This window comes from Microtus pennsylvanicus, chromosome 3 (assembly GCF_037038515.1).
Source record: "Microtus pennsylvanicus isolate mMicPen1 chromosome 3, mMicPen1.hap1, whole genome shotgun sequence".
Lineage (NCBI taxonomy): Eukaryota > Metazoa > Chordata > Mammalia > Rodentia > Cricetidae > Microtus > Microtus pennsylvanicus.
In genome coordinates, this window is record NC_134581.1 from 27638745 (window position 1) to 27663107 (window position 24363).

The 24363-nt window shown below is 43.7% G+C and overlaps 1 protein-coding gene across 1 annotated transcript in view; it reads left to right on the forward strand.

The window, feature by feature from the left end:
* Nucleotides 1-2741: 2741 nt before the first annotated feature.
* The window catches only part of Pls1 (plastin 1), a 90326-nt gene continuing 68704 nt past the window's right edge, over nt 2742-24363 (forward strand). The window contains exon 1 of the mRNA XM_075964969.1: nt 2742-2874. The gene's annotated coding sequence lies outside the window, so the exon portion shown is untranslated. The remainder of the gene's footprint in view (nt 2875-24363) is intronic.

Here is a 24363-nt window from a genome sequence, read left to right on the forward strand (position 1 = left end):
ACTCTTGATTTTGCTTTGCCTTCCAAGTACTGGGATTACAGGCACGACTTTAACTACTATAAATGATTAATCTTTAAATTCTCAGCAGAGTAATTTTAGCAAACATGATCTGAGGTGAGAGCTTTGACCTGGAACCTCCTTGCTTATTTTTTTTCCAAATCTCAATGAGGCATTTCCTCCCCACCCCCTCCCTTTCTCTCCCTTCTCTCTCTCTCTCTCTCTCTCTCTCTCTCTCTCTCTCTCTCTCTCTCTCTCTCTCTCTCTCTCTTTTCTTTGAGATAGGGTCTCCTGTCTGTCCTAGAACTTACTATGTAGATCAAGCTGGCCATGAACTCACAGAGATTTGCCTGCCTCTCCATTGCTGAGATTAAAGGCATGTATCATCATGCCCAACTTTCTCCCTGAGTTTGAAAATTTTATGTTTCATTGGTGGTGATATATATAGTCAGTTGAGCAGACAATTGTTTTCTCCCTTCCTCTTTACCTTCCTTGTACTTGGGATGCAGCACAGTTTCTTGTTATGTTTCTCCTTATGTTGTCCAAGCTGGTCTTTCACTTGTAATCCTCCTGCCTCAGCTTTTCAAGTAGCTAGGATTATAGGCCCACTTACAATTTCATTTATAATCATGTGCACCTCTAACGATATACCCTGCTATTTTAGATTTGTGAGAAACTTCTGGGAAATACTTGGGTTTTTATCATCAACAACTTGTGTCTTGGGGCTAGTTACTTTACAAATGATTAAAAACTAATTATTTTACCTTCCTTTAGAGGGAATGAGATTCTTTTGCCCTCCCTCCAAATCAAGTGATGTCATATTTAGGTTTTGCATTTTTTCATGGACTTACCTTGGTTAATATTTTTACTATAAACAAAGAATATAAATGTGCTTGATTATTATTTTCTTTCCAAATCTATTGGGCAATAATTTTTAGAAAATGAATATTATGTAAAGTATCCATTTTAGCTTTGGTATTTGCATATATCCATGAAAGTCTTTATTATTATCAACATAGAGAACATTTCTGTGACCCCACAAAAGATTGTCACTATTCTATATTATTCTATTGCAGTCCTTTCTTTCTCCATTTCTGGCCCAGGCAATTACTGTCTTTTTTTTTTTGTCGTTTTAGGCTCGACTTCACATACACTATGTATTCTCTCTTTAGTTTCTTCAGTTCAGCATTATGATTTTGAGATTTATCTACTGTAGGGAGCTAATGAAGTCCCGAGTGAATGTTTATTTTTTTGACAGAGGTTGGCCATGTTAAAGACCCCAATGTCTCAGCCCTCTGGAGGTGGCAAAACCTTCCCCAGGTCAGACACAAAGGAATAGCAAAGTCTTCCTGTGGCCCATTTACAAGCATTGATAGTGTGGTTGAGCCACCATAGCTTTCTGCCCCCTGAAAACTTCCTCCCTGCAGAGACCGCTCTCCTACTGGGATTCCCTAAGCCTGCCTCCTTCAGCTACATGCAATAACCCCCAATCCCGTTCAACTGTATATAATAAACACACTTAGCTTCCAGGGTGCTGTGGCTTTTCCATTCTGGAGCCCAGATCATCCAGTCTCAGCTTCTTTCTGTCCGTGTGTCTCTGTGGGTTTGCCTTTTCCCCATTCCCTCCCGGTAGAGGAGGGCATGGCAATCTGTACTGAAGCCTTTGACTAGGTCATTCTTTTTCAGTATCAAGTAGTACTCCATTGTACTGATGTAGCACAGTTGTTTTTCATTCACCTGCTACAAGCCAATTCCTTCCAGACTTTGACTATTATAGAACACTGCGCTACTAAGTCCTTGTGTGATCATCTATTTTTATTTCTCTTTGATAATAGCTAAGAATAAAATGGCTGGGTGGCTTGGTCAAGTTGTACATACATGTCTAGTTTAAGTACATTCTTTGTGAGAACACAATTCCTCTTGTCTATCGAAGCTCAGATAAAAACGTTAAGTTTATGAGACTTTAGGTTATGAGTTTTTCTAGGCAGAGAAAAATCCTTTTCTCACCCCTCTTTGGTCAACTTCCACATTTATTTACTCATCCACTTCTTTTGGACAATCTCAATCACCTTCTCAAGTTGTATTCCTACCGGCCTGATCGCAGGTATCAGTTCTAGACTAGATGCTAAGGGGCACATAGGACCTTTGATCAAAGGGCAGCAAGGGGATGACATGGTACCGTGCACAGCGATGGATTATGCTACCAGCAAAGTATACAAGAACTCTTGAAGCTGCATTCCATTTGCTCAACTCACATGTTCTAGAAAAAGATCGCACCTTTGTTTGAGTATGGGCTTTGGTTATTTATTTCAAATAGGTATGGCCATTAAATGAAGAGGAAGGATTACCTGAATTCTCCAAAGGGGAAAAGGAAGAAAGAATTTTTTACTGCGGTTTTCAAAAGTGATACGCACACTGAGTGGCACCAGCTTCCTGAGAGCACATTAGAAACCCGCAGACACACTGAAAACTCTGGGTTTGAGAGCTGTTTGAATAACGCCTCTAGGTGATCCCGATGACCCCTTGTTTGAGAATCGACGTGCTAAACTCACTGCAGGGGTGCAGATAGTCGTAAACTGGGCTGGTAAAATGTGGGGAGCAGGGACGACGCCCCTGCAGCGCCTGACCACCTCTCCTATCCTCCCCTGCTCCTGCAAGTCTCCTTTCACCTGAACCCAAACGTCTGGCGGCCTCTCCCTTGGGTGCAGCAACTAAAACCCGGCAAGTGGATTCCAAGCGTGCGGGCGGGGGTGCGGGCCGAGCACGCGCAGTGACGCGAGCGCGGCGGCTAAGAGGCGGGCGGACAAGAGGTAACCGCAGCGCAGGGGACGAGCGGGCGCCGGGATCTGGGCGAGAGCTGCTGGACGACAGCCGCAGGTACCGGGTGCCCGGACGCTCACGCGGGAGAGGGAGGCGGTGCAGGAAAGCCGTGCTTGGCTTAGCGGCGACCAGAAGTGTGGCTCAGTTCCTCGCCCCGGGCGTCTCCTTCACCTGCGGGCGCGCTCCTGCCCTGAGGGGGAGTCTGGCGCTCAGGTGTGAAGTCACTCCCGTGTGTGGTTGCTTAAACCTCTGCCCGGGAAGCGCATCGTGATACCCGGCATCTTGGAAGGGAGGGGTACCAAGTTTTCTGGTTTAAACTTTGCCTGGCTGTTTGACGAGGCTTTCTGAACTATTGTGTAGCTCTTAAATTGTATGACTGCTCTGTCTGACTCTGGTGCACGGGCTCAAATAGGAGGAGAATGAAATTGCATCCGTGTTTGCTGGTTTTGGTGCCTTTCCTGGAGCTCTAGGGTTTCTGGATGCATCATAAGAAATGTTAACTTTCAGTGAAAAAGTCAGTGCCAAGAATTTTGCCCGGTTCAGCGAGCTGCATTGTCAAGTACATACTTTACAAATTAAAACAAAACAAAACACAAAAACCTGTTTTCAGCATTATTCCCCGCGTCCCAGGCCTTAGTGGGTAATATTGAAAAGAAGGAAATTAACCCTTCTGGTTATTTACACTTCATGGCATATACGGACATGTATTTTACCTTAAAGCTGTGTATGTATGGTGCCAACGCTGAATGCACACATTTCTTGGAGGACTCGAAAATCATAACCAGAATCTCAAGATGAGTACAGAGACAGATGGATGTTTTGGTCCCAGAAAGGTGAAGCAAGGGCGTTTAATTACACCCCCCTCTTGTAATCAATTCCTCTTTAAACTTAATTCATTAGTGAAATTCTATAGGAAAGTATTAAATTTGTGATGTGGGAGGCACATAATTGAAGTAAGTTTAGGAAACAGAAAGTTGAAGTTGAGGAAGAAAAAACTATAAAGAGACCGCAGGGGCACCCCCTCCCTATTTTCCTGCCATGATGAATGTTTTAATGGGAGAAATAATATACAGTTGGTCTAGTTTGGTACTGAGGGACCTTTGAGGTCAGCCAGTTCAACTGCTTCAGTTTACAAATGAGAAAGCTGAGACCGGGGAGGTTAGGTGACTCGCCACGCCTGCCCAAGCCCCTCCGGCCCAGAGAACCTGGTCTTCTGATTTCAGGGATCTTTTTACTGGGCCTCTCTGATCCTCTCCTCACTGTTGGCTAAATGATTGAGCTTGCTTTCTCTTCCACCTTCTCCCGTGCAGTCTGATTGAGGCAGAAAGTTGGTTGTTTCTGCTGGGCTCCTGCCTCATGTACTCCTGCAGAAAGAGCCACCATGACTCAAGCCTCACCTACACTTAAGGGTTTGCTGCCCTTTCTTTGCCTGTTTGCTTCCCTCCCTGTTTGAACTCATTGCTCATGCATAGGTCGTTCTCTGTATCTTCCCAAACACGCAGTATCTTATGACTTCTGTCTGTGCTGCTCTTCTCCCTTTTAGATACAGCTTTTCGAATTTTATTTTCGAACATGTTCCTATTATCTGACCTGAAAGTTGTTAGGTGTGTAAACTCCGGAAAGTGCAGGACTTCAAGATCACACCCAGTACTAAGTTCAGACTCTTTCCAGCTGCTGTTTGTGAGAGGAGGGACACTAGAGGGAGGGGGCGGGACACTTGAGGGGATTTGGCGGGGCTGTTCTGTGATACAAGAGGGCACCTTAGGACTGTTCAAGAGATCAGTCAAGATAGAGAACAAGTTGGAATGATTTATGAATCCAGAAATCACAGATTAGTTGGGAGTGCTGGAGAGATGGGGTGAAAACCACAGAAGAGGAGTGTTCTTTCTTTAGGGCTTGGATTAACCATAAATGCAGAGTGGTGAACACAGATTTAAGAAACGGCAGGGCTGGAGAGAAGGCACAGTAGTTAAGAGCTCTGGCTGCTCTTCCGGAGGACCTTAGTTTGATTCCCAGAACCTATGTGTTGGCTCGCAAACATCTGTAACTCCAATTCCAGAGGATACAATGGCTTCTTTTCACCTCCTCTGTCACCCAGCATGTACCCAGTGCATAGACATACATGCAGTTGAAACACTCATATACATAAAATAAATACTTTTTTAAAAAAATTATGTAAAGGCCACATGTGATGCCTGCCTGTAAAATTCCCAGTAGGCAGAGCAGAAAGATCTGTTTCAAAGCCAAAAAAAACCACAAAAAAACAAAAACACCAAAAACCAAACAAACAAAAAAAAGAAATTATGTAAGGTAAAGATGCGGTTAAAAAATAAGATGGGGAGAAGGGAGAGGTATTGAAAATTGCTCTTTCAGTTTTGGGGTGTTGGTAGTGTTTATAATAGTGGGTTTATAATATCGTTTTAAAATCTTGCCAGCCCTTCTCCTCGGAACGTTGTTTCTTTCCTGTGTCTTACGTGTCGTCATGCTTCTCACTCCAGAAGATGAACTCTGAGGGACGGTCCCTTTACAGTTTGCCCTCACCATGATGACACTGCTCTGCATCAGATACTCAACAGCATTGCATGGATAAATAAAGTGTTTTGCCATGAGGAAAGTGGGTAGTTAGGATGATAAACTGCGCAAGAGTTGTCTAGCCCCCGACCTCAATGTACAAAGGAGGAATTCTTTGGGTCATTGGGAGAAATGAGAGACGCAGAATCACTGGCCAATTCCTGATCAGATGCACGGATTGTGATTTGGGGCGGGGGTGTTGGGTGAGGTCGGGGACCGAGAAGTTTGTACATGAGGAAGGTGAATGAGTCTAGAAAGGCTATTGCTGCTAGCTTAGCTTACTTAAGGCGAAAGATAAGCGGATTATCCCAGAGTCTTTGGACAGTGGGGTCTTCTCCTCTTAGGATACTCCATTGTGCCAGACCCATGCTCTCAGAGGGGGATACCGGGGTGGTCCTTTTGACCCAGCAATATGGGGCAGGAAGAGAGACGTGGAAAAGGTGAGCTCAGACTCTCCCTAGAAAAATAAGACAGAAGGCAATGATTCGAAACCTGAATTCTAGTTGAAGTGTTTGGAATGTACTTGTTGCCTTGGGACAGATGTTGCAAATGGCTATTTTGCAAATCAAAACACAGTCTGTTGAGCTACATACAACACCGAGGAAACATTCTTGCCCTTGACGTTCATGGTCTGATAGGTCACCTTCATTTTTGACAGGTAGTGAGAGCTGTTTTTATAAAAATGGCAAAGAGAGAGACAACCGCTGAGGGACAGGCCAAAGGAGCTTTTGGTGGTTAGCAGCAGGTAAAGGAGCTTTTGGTGGTTAGCAGCGGTAAAGGACGGGTTGGCCTGGTCAGCAGAGGTTCTCAGGGCCAGGCCAAAGGAGCTTTTGGTGGTTAGCAGCAGGTAAAGGAGCTTTTGGTGGTTAGCAGCAGGTAAAGGACGGGTTGGCCTGGTCAGCAGAGGTTCTCAGGCAGATGCGATGGGCCAGGTGGCGTGCATGAAGTGTTTGATCCTGTCACTCCATAAATCGGGTGTGGTGCTACAATCCTGTAATCCCAGCACTCAGGAAGTAGAGGCCAGTTTTGGCGAATCCTACTGGGGGTAGGGATAGGAAGGAGAAACTCTTTAATTCTTTGTTCTCTCAAGGCAGGGTTTCACTGTGTAACAGTCCTATCTGTCCTGGAACTCACTATGTAGACCAGGCTTGCCTCAAATTCACAGAGACAGATCCACCTGCCTCTGCCTCCCAAGAGCTGGGATTAAAGATGTGTGCCACCATCACTCGACTAAGAAGCTTTTTGATTTCTAAAGAAACTATATTAGAGCTGGACCATGGTGCCACACACCTTTAGTCCCAGCACTCGGGGGCAGAGGCAGGCGAATCTCTTTGAGTTTGAGGCCAGCCTGATCTACTGAGTGAGTTCTGGATCAGCTAGGGCTACACAGAGCAACCCTAAATCAAAAACAAAACAAAGCAAAAAACCCTATTAGATAAATGACAAATCATTCAGTATGTTTGACTTGATGTTCCATGTATTTAAACATGCCCAAATAGTAAATATAATTTTACATACAAGTTAAAATTTACCATGGCCTTGTTTAAGATGTAAGACTGTATTGTGTAGCTCTCTCAGGATAATAGTAATACTGTATTAGTATTTAGTTTTAATGTGTTTTCTAAACACCAGACATTTAACCTTTACAAAGCGTCCTAGGAGGTAGATGCAATTATTACCCTCATTTTACTTACGAGAAAACCGAAACTTAGAGTGTTAACAATTATCTGTGTGAGGCCACACGGTCAGCATGTGACTAAGCTGAGATTTGACCCCAGGATGGCCTGCCTTCAGGCCCCGAGAGCTCAAACAATCAAATGTCTCTATCTGTGGACACTCTTAACAGGTGCTTAGAGTGGCCAAAGGCCACTGCTTTGACTATTCCATTAGCAGGACTTTAGTTTGATGAGGCGAGCAATAGTAATGGATCTTTTTGCTATTTGTTTTTGCTCCACTTAGTCATTTATCATTTTTGCTTTGAAGCCTTCCTAGAGACAGAGACAGCAGTCTTTTTTTCTGGATAGAACACTAGAAGAGCTCTGATTGGTCCTGACTTTTTTTTGGGTAGTGCAGGGTGAGGGTGGTGATCTGTACAGTTCCTCTGGAGCTGCAGATAAGACATGCATCTGTGGAGGAACATAGCAACTTTGGGTGGCCAGGTTTTGTAAGGATTTTTCTCTCCTAACAATCCTTTTCTTGAAACTTCTGAATTCTGTGCGGGCCTTGGTTTCAGGCCTGAGGATTTTGTTCATAAACCTGTAGGGAGACTCCTTTTGTGAAGAGGGTCTCTGTGCATCCCCAAGATTGGTGGGTTAGAAAGATGGCTGAGAGGTTCAGGGCACTGGCTGCTCTTCTAGAGGACTCTGGTTCCACTCCCAGAACCCACATAGCAAGCAGCTCACACCTATCTGTAACTCTAGTTCTAGGGGATCTAATGCCTTCTTCTGGCCTCCTCCGGCACCAGGCATGGAACTCAAGTGGTACACAGACCAGAGATATATGGAAAGAGAGAGGGCGAGAGAGGAGAGAGAGAGAGAGAGAGAGAGAGAGAGACAGAGAGAGAGAGAGACAGAGAGAGAGAGAGAGAGAGACAGAGAGAGAGAGAGAGAGACAGAGAGAGAGAGAGAGAGAAAGAGAGAGAGAGAGAGAGAATTGAGATTGGAGCGTGCTGAGTCAGTAGTTGGGGTGGGCAGGGATAGCTTAGGGAGGGACGGTGTCAGTTGTTCAGGGAAATGTAACTTATAGCTTCTGTTGTGAGGGCCAAGATTTGACCACAGGTTCTCTACTGAGTTGCCTGTGAGGAAATGGGTTCTTTTCATCCTGATGAACCATCAGCCCTCTCCTGAGAATCTTAAAATGAAGGCATATTGGAATTCCCCAGAGTTCTGGGTGTTTCCTGGGCATTTAATCTGGGTCTGAAGAGGGCCCAGTGGCATCTGGCCTCCACCTCTTATTGTTTTAACATCCAGAGGCTCATATAGCCTACGGTTTGGAATTATCATTTTACTGTGGGTGATGCTAAAAACTGGAGAAAGAGAAAGAGGTCTTTGTGCTACACCCATGTTTATTGGTTATAAAATGATTGTATAATGCCAGTTGCTGGGAACTTTGCTACTGTATAAGGTCACATGGGATGTGAGGCTGGGTCAACTTTGATCATCCTATTTCTCTTCATTATTCCCATGACTGGAAGAGCCTGTTTGGTGTATGTGCATGGCGTCTGTAAAAGCAAATTGTTTCTTTTATTATTTTCTACCTTATTCTTTTCTTTGGTAAATTGTGTCTTAATAATAATACCGTGGGCACAGAACTGGTGACGAGTTAGACTGGCAGGTCGTTTTTCCTCTTAAAACATTTATTTTATTGGAAAATGTTTTTGGAGAGATCTGGATAGCTTTGTTCATAAGGTCTAGTTATGAAGAAGTTTTTCTGTTTGTTTTGGTTTTGGTTTTTGGTTTTTGAATACAGGATTTCTCTGTAGCTTTGGAATCTGTCCTGGAACTTGCTCTGGTAGACCAGGCTGGCCTCGAACTCACAGAGATCCGCCTGCCTCTGCCTCCCAAGTGCTGGGATTAAAGGTGTGCACCACCACCACCCGGCTCGAAGATCTTATCTTTTATAGTAAAGTGATAAGCTGATTTTCTTTTTCTGCCAGTGCTGGGTCTGAACCCAGGCCCTTGTGCTTACTGTGTACATTTCTACCACTGAGCTAAATTCCAGCCTCATGAACAGGGTTTTTGTTGTGTTGAGTTTTAGAGCAATTCAGTTGTAAGGAAAACCACAAGAATATTTGGATTACTACTCATTATATGGGCATGTTCTCTTTAAAGGATCCAAGATGGGGCCATTGAGATGGCTTAGTAGGTAAAGGTGCTTGCTGTTAAGCCTCACTACCTGAGTTCGAATCCTCAGAAAGCATGGGGTAGAAGAAGAAAACTGACACTGAAAGTTGTCTGAGAGAGAGAGAGAGAGAGAGAGAGAGAGAGAGAGAGAGAGAGATCCAATCTAATCATGAGGAACCACAGTATTTTTGGTGTTAGAGGAGGTAGATGTTTTAATAATGTAGTAAGTGTGTATGTTGAGGGTGGGAACTTCTTTATGACAAAAAGCCAAAGGTTTACCTACAACACTAGAGGACACCAGTTTTACTATGTTGTTGGGAAAAACTTAAGTTGTTGAAAGATGCAGATGTAGAAAATACGTTTTTGTTTTTAACAAAAATGATAGCGCCTGGGGATATAGCTCCCTTCGTGAGTGCTTGCTTTGTGCTCTCAGAGCCCTGGATTTGATCCTCATCCTCATCGTTGTATAAACTGGGTGTGGTGCTGCTGGCCTGAAAACCCAGCACTGAGGAGACAGAGGTTCAAGAATCACAACCTCAGGGTCATCCTTGGCTACACAGCACATCTAACTGAAAGAGGCTAGCCTGAGCTACTACTACATGAGACCTTGGTTCAGAAACAGTAACAAAACCAGTAAGGGACAGTACAAAAGTTCCTTCAACCTTTCGAAACCAAGAAGTAAAGGATTTTAGGAGTATTGCCAAAATAGAGTGTGGATTAGATCTGAGGCATCATTGTAGCTTTTCATGTATTGGTATCTTCTCACCTGGCCCCGTCTCTCCTCTTAGTGTGCTTTCGGCCCTCTGTACACGGTAAGTCTACGCTCACAGATCCCAGTGGTAAGAGGCAGAGTGGAAGCACTGCAGTGTAGGGCCTAACACCAGCCCTAATGAGGCAGTCTGGATGCCCCGGAAGGTACAGGCAGCATTCACATACTGTTCCCAGGTCCAGAGCTGATTCCTTTACAGCGGATGCCCAACAACGCGAGTCGGTGCTCTGCATTCACTTCTCTCTGTCTCCGTAAATTTAGCTATCTTCTATAGTTATATTGATTCCTTTTTTCCTCCAATTTTTTTTGTCCTTGATGATAAATATATACTTACTGAGTAGGGTTTATAGATGAAAATCAATGCAAACTAGAGTTTTGAGGTTTGATAAATGAGTCTGCTGCGTGTCTTAATGCTGCTCATCAATAATTTGGTGGAAATACAATATCAAGTTAGTATATAATTGAATCTGTAGCCTGATATCAAGTTAGTGTTTATAACCTTTGTGAACGGACCAGAAATTCTCAGGTTCTGGCGCTTTTCCATTGGGGAGCTTGCGCAGATTTTTTTTTTTTAAATCTTGCAAAGGCCCTATTTTCTACCTCTTTCCTTAGGTTTAGTTTATTGTGACACCCATTTGGTCCAGGGCGTATTTTTAAAGAGTGGCCCAGTTCTTACAGAGTTTTATTATCGGGTCAGTGAGGTGCCAGCCGTGAAAAGGGCTCATAAAAACCCAGTGATGTGTTTCAGCAGTGGTTGTCATACAAGCAAATTAATATCGGAAAGAAAACAGTAATTTTCTTTATACGCCCCTGAATGTGTGTGTGTGTGTGTGTGTGTGAGGGCAGACAGGGGGGATGGGAGAAGACACAACCAGACCACGAGGCCAGAAAGGTAAAGCGTAGACAAAAGGGGCAGGTAACCAAAATTATATAGGGAAGGCAACTGGGGGAGGGAAGGCTAGCCCAATATGTAGGCTGGTGAAGTTTAGGGTAGGGGGCAGGGTATGGCAGCCAAACCCTGGAGTAGGTAGGGACTGAGGGATACTGGGAGAACCTGGCAGCCCGGTCCACTTTGATATGTTAAATAGGCACCTTAGCCCCCTGTCCCAGGTTTGAGACCTAACAGTGAGCAATTTTGGAACTAGATCTCTGCATTTTCATGGTGGAAATGGGTCATGTTTATTCTCTAATTTTAGTACGCCTCCTAATGGCTTTAGGGTACACAATCAGAAGAGAAGTTGTTCCAGGAGCCTTAGAGGACTTGGGATGAATCCCTTTCTAAAGGACTCCACTTGTGGTTCTGGGTGGGGACATGGTGCTGATCTGCTCAAAAGTTAGAACATCAAATACTGCTGTCTCCTCTCTCTCTTTTTTTTTTTATAATAATTTTAAGGTTTTTTTTAAAGATTTATTTATTTATTATGTACATAGTGTTCAGCCTCCATGTATGCCTGCAGGCCAGAAGAAGGCGCCAGATCTCATTACAGATGGTTGTGAGCCACCATGTGGGTTGCTGGGAATTGAACTCAGGACCTCCAGAAGAGCGCTCTTAACCTCTGAGCCGTCTCTCCAGCCCCCTGCCGTCTCCTCTCTTACGAGGTAATTCATCTTTTAATCCCAGCACTCAGGGTGCTGAGGCAAGATGAATCTCTCTTGAGTCTGAGGCCAGCCGGTTGACATTAAATTCCAGGCCAGCAGAGTTAATCCAGCAGCGCCTGTCAGTCACCCGGCCAAGAGACCACCCACCCACCTGCTCACCCTTAAGGCACGCAGTCTTCTGAGCAGATGAGAGGCTGAGTATCCCCTTAATGAGGTAACATACTTTTCCTTTCCAGAAGCCCCAGCCTCCATGTAGTCAGGAACTGATCCACTGCCCTGGGTCTCTGTGACGTCTGTCTGCATTTTGAAACATACTTTGTGGGTAGCAATACAGCTTACTCATTAAATAGCAGACTATATTGATTTGATATAGTTTTAAATAGAAGGGAAAAGGGCACAGTTTCAGGTTACTAACCCCTTATCTACTTTTCTGCATCCTCACTGCCTCTGTCATCTCTTTCTGTCATCTGCCAGTCAAAGCTTAAGCGCATTCCCCGGGCACTGTGATGCCCCACAATGGCGTCTCCGGGCTTCCATGTAGAAACTACAGGCCTGCCACACCTTGGTTAGCTTTGGCAGCTCTAGAACAGTGGGACAGGATTCTAGGACTCTTGATTCAAGTCAGAGTGGAGCCCGGTGCTTTGCACCGTGGTTGCTGCAGCTCCTGTGTGCCGACCTGGGAACACTTGACCACTGCTGCTTTTGAGGATCAGGGAATGCCTTAGGCCTCCTGGGTTGGCTCTCTCTTTCCTAAAGTTGGAGTCTTGGATCTCTGAGCCCTTTCCTGTTTCCCAGTGTGAAGAGAAGGGGAAGGGTTTTCCTTGATGGTCACCACTGTGTTTTTAGCACATGCCTTGGGTATAATTTTTAGAACTTTTTTCCCATAAACTGTACATTTTTGTTTATGTGTTTGCCATGCTCATTCCTGCTCACTGCTGACCGGGGTAAACGCGGGGAACAATGCTGTTAGTTACCTACGGAATGCTATCCAAGTCTTCAGTTTTCCTTTGCCATGTGAACAATGCTGTTAGTTACCTACGGAATGCTATCCAAGTCTTCAGTTTTCCTTTGCCATGTGAACAATGCTGTTAGTTACCTACGGAATGCTATCCAAGTCTTCAGTTTTCCTTTGCCATGTGAACAATGCTGTTAGTTACCTACGGAATGCTATCCAAGTCTTCAGTTTTCCTTTGCCATGTGAACGAACACTTCTGAAGAGAAGCTGCACCTGTCCGTGAACGAAAACTCCTGAAAGGAAGCTGTGTCTGCAGTAACTGACTGGCTGATTAGGATCTTGGTTCTGTGGAGAGACGGAATGTTGCAGGCCCACGGGCTAGTTATCTTATCTCCGACTAAATTCTCAACCTCAGGAACATTACTACTTGATTGTCCCCCTGTGGTGGAACTTGTGACATCTTGTGACATAGGGGGAAAGAACCTTTTAGAATCTATTGACTTAGCAGGCAACTAACTTTCACCAGTTCAAAAGCTAAGAACGCCATCAGATAGCACTTAAGCCTATAGGAAAGCTTCCCCCATCCTGTACCCGCCTGCCTCTTTGATTTACCTGCCAAGTGCTTTCAGCTTGCCTTGATTTATGACTTCTCTGTTCTGTGAAACTGTAAAAGCTTTGGGAAACTCCTTCCACATAGGAACACGGAATTTGGGGGCAACCTAAATCTGTGTTCCTGGGACATGGTTACTCAAATGGCTCCAGAGTTAGCCATTCTTTACTTCCTTTTAGAGGAGAGCTGTGGTTTTTGCGCTAACAGCAGCATTCGTGAGTCCATTATTCTAAATTCAGCCTCACTGGAGTTCTTAGGACATGGGAAGGACGGCTTCTGCCACAGTTCTTGAGGGAGTCCTTCCTCTCTGCTGATGCTTATTTATGTAGAGAAAACAGTAGAGGAAGGGATGTTTATTGTTGTAGTCCCACGAATTGAACCCAGGTTATTGTCTGCTAGGCAGTTGTTCTACCACTGTAGCCACAGTGAGGAGTGGGCATTCAATGTAGGCATTAAAGGGTGTTTAGGTGCTCACCATCTGGTGAGTGGTTGGCAGGGGAGCATAATTGTTTTCTCTTGCTTTAATCAAATACCCACATCTGAGTACTTGATAAGGAAAGGTGGTTTATTGCCCTCACATCTTAATAAGCTGAGTGCTGGAGATTTTGCAGCCTCTGCTGACAGCCTCTTTGTAAGAACATTTGAGAATTGGTTATGTGCCGAACGAAGGACCTGATGTAGGAGCGCCTCTTTTTTGTAACAACCCACTTGAGAGAACCGATTGATGCTGAGAACGCATTATCTTATTCCGGAAGGAGTGCCCGCATACCATTATTATCTTGGACTAAGCACCATCTGGTAAATGTTCTAACCACAATCTAGCCTCATTGGAGAACAAGCTTCCGGCCCATGACCTTCTGGGCAACACACTCAAACCATATTTGAATCATACCAGGGAGTAGTAATGAGGAGAGAATGTCAAAGGGCCAGCTGAACCTTAGATTGGTAGTAGGACAGAAAAGGGTAGGCTCTGCCCATGGCAAGATCTCTAGTGCCAGAAGTTGTTGGGAGTACAAGGTTGTAGACAGACATTATTCTGTAGCTTGTATTGAGTCATAGGCTCATCTCAGGCTTACCAGATTGGAGGTTCCTCCATTCCCATAAGTATTTACTAGGAAGTGCCCTAGTTCTTAAAGTGCACTCACGTGTGGATATGCCATTTGAAAAGGCTCCTAAAGTGCTGCTTTTCCTGCTTCTGATTTTAATACAAAGTGACTTAAGTGTTTATACATATTAATTCATTACTAGATGTTTCTAAGAATTTAAAAATATGTACACTAGTAAGAGGACAACCAGCTACAATTCCAAATGACACATTTGTGTGTGTTTTCTGTCTATCAAGATATATTTTATTGCGGTACTGGCAAGATGGCTGCGTGGGTAAAAGAGCTTGCTACACAAGCCTGACGACCTGAGTTTGATCCCCAGAACCCACAGTGGAAGGAGGGAACCAGCTCCTGAAAGTTGACCCCTGTCTCCACACATGCTTTATCACACACCCACACTTCACACACACACACACACACACACACACACACACACACACTAATAAACTCTACTCAAATGTAATATACTATTGAGCTTATCCTTCTCTTTGGTGATGGGAATTGAGTACAGTGCCTCTCTGATGAGCCGAAGGAGGCGAATGACCTCAGCATTATGGTCCAGCCTTAGGCTGCTACTGACCTCTGCTGATACCCAAGAAACTGATCTAGAATCAGCATGAAATGGTGTGTGGTTGAGTTCCACCCTGCAGTGTGAGCCTTTTGTCTAGAACACCCCACGCTGTATGCTATCCATCCTTTGCTACTGAATAGTCACCTTGGCTGTGAGATTGATTGTTGTAGTATTTCAGTACCGTGTTCATATAATCTTCTGCATGGTATTTAGTTTAAAATTTATGACTTATTTCTGCAATTTTCCATTTCCTAGTTTTGGATCACGGTTGGCATGGATAACCAAAATCATAGAAAGCAAAAATCACAAATAAAAGGAGACAACTTTAGTACAAAAATAGATGCTAAAGACCTTGTTCTCACATAGAAGATGCAATAAAGTATTAAGTATGTGTATTAGCCAGTGTTCTATTGCTATGAAGAGACACCATGACCACAGCAACTCTTATAAAGGAGAGCATTTAACTGGGGCTGGCTTGCAGGCTTAGAGGTTTAGTCTATTATCTTCATGGCGGGGAGCATGGCGACATGCAGGCAGACATGGTACTGGAGAGGGAGCTGAGAGCTCTGCATCTGGGTCAGCAGGCAGCAGGAAGAGAGGGATGCTAGGCTCAGCCTGAGCATTTGAAACCCCCAAACCCACCTAATCCCAAATCTATGAACCTATAGGGACCACTCCTAATCAAAATGCCACAGCATACGGCAAGTGGAGGAAGTGTGTATTCAACCACTCATTAATTCACGTTTACGCCCGTTCATTGGTTTATGAGAAGCCTACTATACATGAGGCAATGGGGTGTGAAGCGAGACACATTGGTAGAGAGTTTCCCACAGCTCAGGTTGTCCTTGAACTTGCTGTATAGGCTTTGAGGTTGAACTTGAACTCTAGCTTCCCAGGGGTAGGATTACAGGCGTATGCACCATGACTAAGAACACTGACATGAATCTTATTACAGTATGTTTGACTTTGTTGGTCATTGTTGTTCATTTCTTATTGTGTGTCTTAGTCATAGTCTCTGTTCTATTGCTGTGAAGAGACACCGTGATCAAGGCAACTCTTACAAAAAAAAACATGTCATTGAGGCTGGCTTATAGTTTCAGAGATTTAGTTCATTATCATCATGGCGGGGAACATGGTGGCATGCAGGCAGACATGGTGCTGGATAAGTAGCTGAGAGTTCTATATCTCGATTTTCAGCAGGGATGGAGGGGAGAGTAGACCTGGCTTGGGCTTTTGAAATCTCGAAGCCCATCCCCAGTGACACATTTCCTTCCACAAGGCCACACCTCCTTCTCCTCAAATAGTGCCTCTCCCTGGTGACCAAGTATTCAAGTATGTGAGCCTATGGGTGCCACGCTTACTCAAACCACCTCATCGTGCCTGTTTTATAAATTAAACTTTCAGCAAAAGTCCTAAGGAAAATTATAATGTAGATTTGGTCATTCAGTGCTACTCACAGTTCCTGGCATCCCTTGGGTCTTGGAACGTATGGTATGTTCCACGATGAGGGGAACAATTAAGACCGTTAAGTCCTCATCTGGGCTTTATTGACAGGAAGTCTTGAGCTACTTTAACCTTTCCCTAGAATGAGCTGAATAACTTGAATTCACAATAGTAAAGATTACTGCGATTTTTATTTATTCTAAACCAACTCCAAATATAAATTAACTAACAGGTAGTCACAGTGGTTGACATGCAAGAGATAGTGTTTGCATGTGAAGCCGATTTCACCTTTAAAATAAATGAATATTTGATTTAAATGTGTTACTATTGTGTTGAGAGAAACCAAATTGAAAGTGACTGGGAGAGTAGCTTCCAACAATGCTTAAAGAAATGTTTATTAATACACTAGTTTACTACACTTCATTTTCCTATTGTAAGTGGATGGAGGGCTGTGAGTTTCTTTATTCTGTGTGTTCCTGTGTAAATAAATGCATTGTGCTATAGGAGACAGAGCCTTAATTGAAATCTTTTTACAGGGTTAGTTTTACCAGTGTGATTAGAATACTTTAAAAGAGAATGGAAATAGTATGGTATTTCTCTTTTTGTTGTTTTGTATTGCTTTTCTTTATTTTGTGTGCACATATGTTTGTGCCATTGTCCTATATATATTGGGGTTAGATGACAATGGCAGTTGGTTTTCTCTTTCTACCATGCAGGTCCTGGGAATCGAACTCTGGTCGCCAGGCTTAGCAGCAAACGTATTTACCCACTGGACCAGTTTTCCAATAATTAAGAGGAAATGACTGGATTTTCAAGCAGTGTTTAAAGGGAACATATAAGATGCTCATTTTTTGCAAGTGAATATTTGTTAAGGATCAGTGAAGATATCCTGTATACGGCTTCACATCTTGGACACATGAGGGGGGCCTCCAGCCATTTGTGTCCCTTTATCTAATTAGGCCATCGAGACACTCTGGAAACTGCTAATGCACAGGTTCTCTGCATTCTGTGGTGGACTTAGGCACTGAGCAAAGTGTCACAAAACCCGGAAACGGGACTTCATATTAATAAAGAGGTTTCATATTAACAGCTCATTGTTAAAGTCTTCACCTTACATAGTCTTTGAGTGTGAGGCCAGCCTGGTCTACATACTGAGTTCCAGGCCAGGTAAGGCTTTATAGAAAAACCTCGTCTCAACAAACAAACAAATAAACAGACAAAAACAGAAAAGTTAAACTAAATGGTCAATTTTCAAATCTTTTCTTTACCTTGTACTTAGTAGCATCCCCTCCTTCTCCAGCTCTATCTCCCGTCTCCACCTCCTCACTGTCCCCATGTATAGAGACTTTCTTTGTGCTTTTACTAGCATCCTATTTAGTTATTTATTTGAGATCATCTCATATAGCCCAGGCTGGTCTCAAACTCTATGTTGCAGAATTTGGCCTTGAATTTCTTGTTACCAAGAATTATTAAGCATTATTAAGATTAGACTCTGAGCCCAGGCAGCCCCAACAAACTAGACCAGACCACACATTTTTAATAGTCCTATTTAAGAAAAAGGTTTTTAAAAAGCAAATAATAATTAAGGGCAGAAAAATAAGATATTTTCAATGTGGTTACACTGAGAAGAGGAACAAAGTGGTTTAGTGATTCCCATGTCCAACTTTGAGGTCCTAAGAGAAGATCTAGGTTTACTAGACTCCCAGCCTTTTCCTCCTGGGCTGTGGCTAGCACCAGGCTCCCAGCCTTTTCCTTCTCCCAACAGGAGATATCTGGGGGAAATTCCAAAATCTTAGGGTCCGTTGTATTAATAGTCTGATAGCCAAAGGGAGAAACAGAGTTTGTCTTATAATATCTTCATTTCTGCCAGGATGGTTAGTTTCTAATTCTCCTGCTGTAGGTGTGCATTGCCACGCCCACCACAGAGCATGTGACCCTTCGTGACAGGCTTATCATAGCATAGTGATGTCACACGTCACCCATGTTGTAGTATATGTTAATACGTGCCTTATGGCGGTAATGTTCCATATTGCATGGCTGCGCCACTCTAAAACACCCACTTGTCCAGTCTGTCTGGAGTTTCTGCTTTTAGTCATTTGCCATGAGCATGTCATATTAGAAGCACAGACACTCAGCGTCTTTCTACAATGTCAGAATTTATTGAATAATAAATTCACAACCTGTTTCAGTTTCATTGGCCACAATTTACCTAGTAGTCTTGATTCCTCCTGGTACCTGGCAAACCCAGGTTCTTCCATTCCAATCTGAATCACTCAAAGGACCCTGGCCGTACATTCTACTTGGGGCATGTACACACAGATTGAGAACACAGAGTTCAAAGAGGACTACTGGAGGCAGACATGAAGGACTGAATCCAGAGAGCTGTCAGACAAAGAGATGGATGGGTAGATGGTGTTTCTAGAGAGCACCATTCTGAGCTAAAGCTCTAGGGACCTTTAGGAATTCTCAGCCTTTGGGTGTCCCAGAATAGTGGAGACGGCAGGTTGGTGTGGATACTACATTGTAGTGTGAGGTGCTCTTCTTGTGGGGTCCAGGTGAGAATTGAGAATGTCACTCACTCCCTTTGTTGATCTGGGATGGTCATTAGACACATGAACCTGGTATCTGTTTCTCTCTCTCTCTCTCTGTCACACACACACACACACACACACACACACACACACACACACACACAGAGACACCACTTTTTAAGAAAGCACAGTAAGTTTGTTTCTTTTCAGTATTTATTTCATGTTACATGTATGAATGTTTTGCTGGCATGTATATATGTACACACATACCTGCCTGCCTGGTGCCTGTGGAAGTAAGAAAAAGACATCGGACCCCCTGGAACTGGAGTTCCAGACAGTTATGAGCTGCAGCGTGGGTGCTGAGAATAGAACCCCTGTCTTCTGCGAGAGTCAGTGCTTTAAGCTCTGAGCCTCTAGATACAATTTTAATACCCTTGTGCCTGTGTGTGCTCAGTCTACTTTGATAGGTTTGTAGGTGTTAACCTTTTCGTTTGCATAAATAAGTCATGAGTCCGTGCCTCATGATTCATGCAGGACAGGTGGTGTGCATAAACACGATGTGAAGTCCTTCCTTCTCAGTGCCTGTATTCAAATGAAGGTGGCGGAGTCACTCAAGGCTAAAAGCCACTGTGTTGTGCCGTATGTGCAATATGGAGTAACTCAGATCAGGGCGGAGCTTGAACTCACAATCCCACTGAATGATGCTGTTAGGAACCTTTATAGAGTTTTTTGAGGAAAATGCATTTGTTTTCATCTCTTCCTTTTTCTTTTTCTGACTGTCCTGAAACTTACTCTGTGGACCAGGCTGGCCTCACACTTGGAGATCTGCTTGCCTCTGCCTCCCAAGTGTTGGGGGTAAAGCATGCACCACCACCACCTGGCTTTATTTTCATTTCTTAATTTAAAATTTTACACCTGTGGGTATTTTGCCTGCACATAGGTCTGTGTACCCTGTGATGGTCCAAGGAGAGCAGAAGAATGTTGGACCCCCCAAAGCTGGAGTTAGGGACAGTTGTGAGCCACCATGTGAATAGTGGGATATGACACTGGGTCCCCTGGTCGAGCAGCCATTGTGCGGCCATTGCGCTTACCAGCTAAGTTATCACTACGGACCCTGCTTTTATTCCTTGTGGGTATTTGTAGTGTCCAGAAGAGGAAATGCTGAGTCACATGATAATTGCATTTCAAAGAACTGGCAAGCCTTTTCCAAAGTTGCTGTATCTAGCAGCCGTGGGAGAGGTTAGTGTTTCTCCATATAATACATGCCACCAGTATTTGTTATCTGTCTCCTTAATTATGACCACGATGGCAGGTGTGAGATGGTATCTCATTGTGGTGATGCTAAAAATTACTAATAGACTTTATCTTTTAGATAAATTTTCATTGAAATCAAGCAAATGTGCAGCATATTCCCTGTGTCCCCTCACTGGCACACTGCCCTATTATTAACATCTTATACATCATTCTATATTAGTTATGATTAATGAGCTCATACTGTTCTATTACTAGAATGCACAGGGTACTTATTATTTCCTTTGTTTTACCTCTCAATCCCTTGTTGCAGGATCCCACTCTATTTTTAACTCTGAACCCTTAGGCTCTCTTTGGCTGTCTCAGTTCTCACACTCTCCTTGTGTTTTGATGATCTTGAGACTTTTGAGGAAGAGTGCTTAGGTTGCAGGATGCTTCTCTGTTGAGATTTAGCTGATTTTTAAAAAACAAGATTTTTTTCTTTTAATGAAATAAACTGTGTTGACATTCATTGGCTTTTAGTATCAGAGCAACTCATGTGTAATTTAAAAAAATCAGAATTAGCAATCAGTAGAATTTGTAGAAAATTCTCAGGCCTTTGAACACTTCAATTGCTTCCGAAAGACGAGCAGAAATTGAACTCTAGGTATACTTTCCTTCAAGGACTTGATTCCGTTGAAAGAGGACCAGAGTAGGTCACAGAATTTGTCTTTGAGACAGTCACTGGGGAATCTTGTGTAAAGGCAAAGGCACATTTTCTCCTGTTTTGAGTGACAGACAGTGTTGTTTTGCGTGTGTCAAGTCATGAAGTCAGGTGATTAACTCCCAGAGACATTCATTCCCCAGCACTCTGGAGAAGAGCCCTCAACTTCTGTTAATTCTAGAAGTCTGCACCAGGGCCTTGTGAAGGGGGAGGAAGGGGGAGGAAGTTGGGCCTGAGATACACAGCCTGACAGCAGTGGTTCTGAGGTTTTCACCCCAGGCTCTGGAGTTTATCTAAAGCAAGAATCGATGGACTTAGGGAAGAGTCCTTACCTTACTGGACATTGGGATAGCATCTCCCTGTGTCACGGTGAGGAGAGGTCAGTCCCTCCAGCTAGCTGCACACCTGGTCACTAGCTATTATCAATCTGTACATATGCAATTTAAGACTGTGTAAGTCTGTTGGCTGCCAATTCTGAAAATAAGTCTAATACTGAGCTAAGCTCCTAGTATATTTTCTTAGTGTGAGTACTATGAACTAATTCTCTTCAGGCGCTTTAATGATGCTTCTCCAGGAATGTGTTTAAGGAGCCTGGCACGGTAGCACATGCGTGTAGACTAGCACTGAGGAACGTGAAAAGATGATCAGCGCTGGGTTATGTAGGGCGTTCCAGGTCAGCTGAGGTCACACAGTGAGACCCCGTCTCAACAAATGGACCACTGAAAATTCCATCAACTCAAGCTTCTTATCTTTCAATGTTTCTGTCTTATTCTATAAAGAATAAAGGAGAGAAAAATTTGCTGGAGTAATTGTTTTAGAATTACTATTTATGTACTGCCACACCATGACCTAAAATAACGTGGGGAGGAAAGGGTTTATTTGTCTTATGCTCCCACATCACAGTTCATCATCCAAGGAAGTCAGGACAGGAACTCAAACAGTGCAGGAACCTGGAGACAGGAGCTGTGCAGAGGCCATGGAGGAGTGCTGCTTACTGGCTTGCTTCCTCTGGCTTGTTCAGCCTGATGTCTTATAGAACAAAAGGTCACCAGCCTAGAGACAGGATTACCCACAAGAGGCTGGACCCATCAGTCACTAATTAAGAAAATACCCTAGACCAGTGGTTCTCAACCTTCCTAATGCTGTGACTCTTTAATACAGTCCCTCATGTTGCTGGGACTCCCAACCATAACATTATTTTCATTGCTACTTTAAAACTGTAATTTTGCTACTGTTATTGCATATGAATTGTAATGTAAATATCTGTATTCTCTGATGGTCTTAGGCAAGCTCTGTGAAAGGGTCCTTTGACTCTCAAAGGGGTCTTGACCCGCAGATTGAGAGTCACTGCTCTACAAGCTTGTCTATAGCCCAGTCTTATGGAGGCATTTTCTTAATTGACGTTTCCTTCTCTCAGATGACTTAGCTTGTGTCAAGTTGACACAGTGAACATAAGCAAGCAAGGAGACAATGCTAAATGATACAAAGGGGAAACAGAACTATCTATTATAAGTGAGGGCCTAGTAAAGCCACGGAACTAGACCACTCCGTGGCTAGGAAGAAAGGTTCGGTGGGGATCAAACTGCGAAGCCTGTTTCTCAGGGGCAGAGAGGAGCAAAATGGTGGGAAAGCAAGAAGATTTTATGTGGTGGCCAAGCATTGTGGAGGCTCTTTGAGCTGATACAGGCTGTTTCAATTGACCTGGAACTGGATGTCCTTGTCTAAGGTGGTTAACCTTTGTGGGTGGATTAAGGGAAGTTCTTGGTTAACAGAAACCTGACTTTAGACCTCAGTTTATCCAATGGCAAGCCTTCTATTTTATTGGGCCAGAACATTGTATAGAGCATTGTCACCAGCCCTGCCATTTTGGGGAACTGCTTTGGACCTGGCATCTATTACATCATCCATCACTTATTGGTCATATTAAATCTTAGTCACACATCTTTCTAGTTGTGACCTTGGTGACACATTGTTTAACCGCAGTACTATTAAGTGTTCCAGCGTGTGTGTGTTATTTGCTTTTGCACTTGTTCATTTCGGTGTTAATGATCGGGTATGTTCAGTGACTTGATGAGATATATGCTTCATGTGCATCTGGCAGCCGAGATTCTCTGACTTGCTTTGTAACTGTGAGTAAGTCATTCAGGTCGCTTTCAGCCATCTTCCAATTGGAACGGAGGCCCACCTAGCTTATAAAATCACCTATCCTGGAAGACTCTCTGCAGTTCATGAGTTTGGCACTTAAGATCTAAACGGTCAAAAACAAAAGGTAGATTTTCTAGATACTTGTGATTAAGGAATTTTTTTTTTTTTGCTTCAGCCAAAAATTTTAGAGCTTTGAAATAAAATTATACCACCTGTCTTGGGAGGTACACACACACATACACACACACACACACACACACACACACACACACACACACACACACACATATCCCATGTTGTTCAGGATGGAAGCTGATATTTGTTTCCACTAAATCTTTCCTCTTTCTAGATTCTGTTATAGGAATAAAAACACTAAAGATTTCAAAATGCTTATTTTGCTCAGATTTCATCTAAACGTGGAAGCGCAGTGTGTTGGTAATCACTGTACTTAGATGCTTTAAGGACCGCAGTGCTAAAGCTGCCATAGCAACGCTACTGGTTGGTAGGTTTTCACTTCCCTAATGCAAATGAGAAGACGGAGGCACAGAAAATAATGTGAAAGCACATTGAGTGGTCAGAGCAGAATCAGATCTGCTCATGCCAAAGCTATACAGTTAACCAATTAATTTGCTCTTAGATGGGCAAGCTTCTGGGTGATCCCCGACCAGAGCTGCCTTTTGAGTCTTGCTCAGAGGAGCCTAGGTCTCAGGTGATTGGGGGAGAATACAGGAGTGCCTCACCATTGCCATCTATTTATTAGAGGACAAAATTCAGAATTTCCAAATTTCGTTCCTGTTCAGATTCCTGGGCCCTGCCCTAAAACTTCTGAAGGAGAATCTTTGGGGTCTAGGGATCTGCATTTCTTATCACCCCTGGATCTGTTTTTAGGACTGTAATGAGAATGGTACTAAATGACAGGGTAGCAGGAACAATCCACTGAGAAGGATAAGACAGGCTGGGTGGTGGTGGCACATGCCTTTATGCCAGAACTTGGGAGGATGAAGCAGGCAGATCTCTGTAAGTTCGAGGCCAGCCTGGTTCACAGAGTGAGTTCCAGGATAGTCAGGGCAAGAAATCCTGTCCTGAAAAATCAGGAGGGGAAAAAAAAAAAGAATAAGACAGAAGTCTTAGCTGGGTTCCCATCTTTTTTTTTTTTTTCCAGAAAGGGTTTCTTTGTAGCTTTGGAGCCTGCCCTGAAACTCACTCTGTAGACCAGGCTGGTCTCAAACTCCTAGAGATCCACATTTCTCTACCTCCCAAGTGATGGAGGGAGGTCATTGGTTAAAAAAAAATAAAGAAACTGCTTGGCTGGCCCTCATAGGTTAGAACACAGGCGGGTGGAGAAAACAGAACAGAATGCTGGGAGGAAGAGGAAGTGAGCTCAGACAGGACAGCTCTCCTCTCCTGGGCAGACACGCGCGATGAAGTTCCGACCCAGGATGGATGTAGA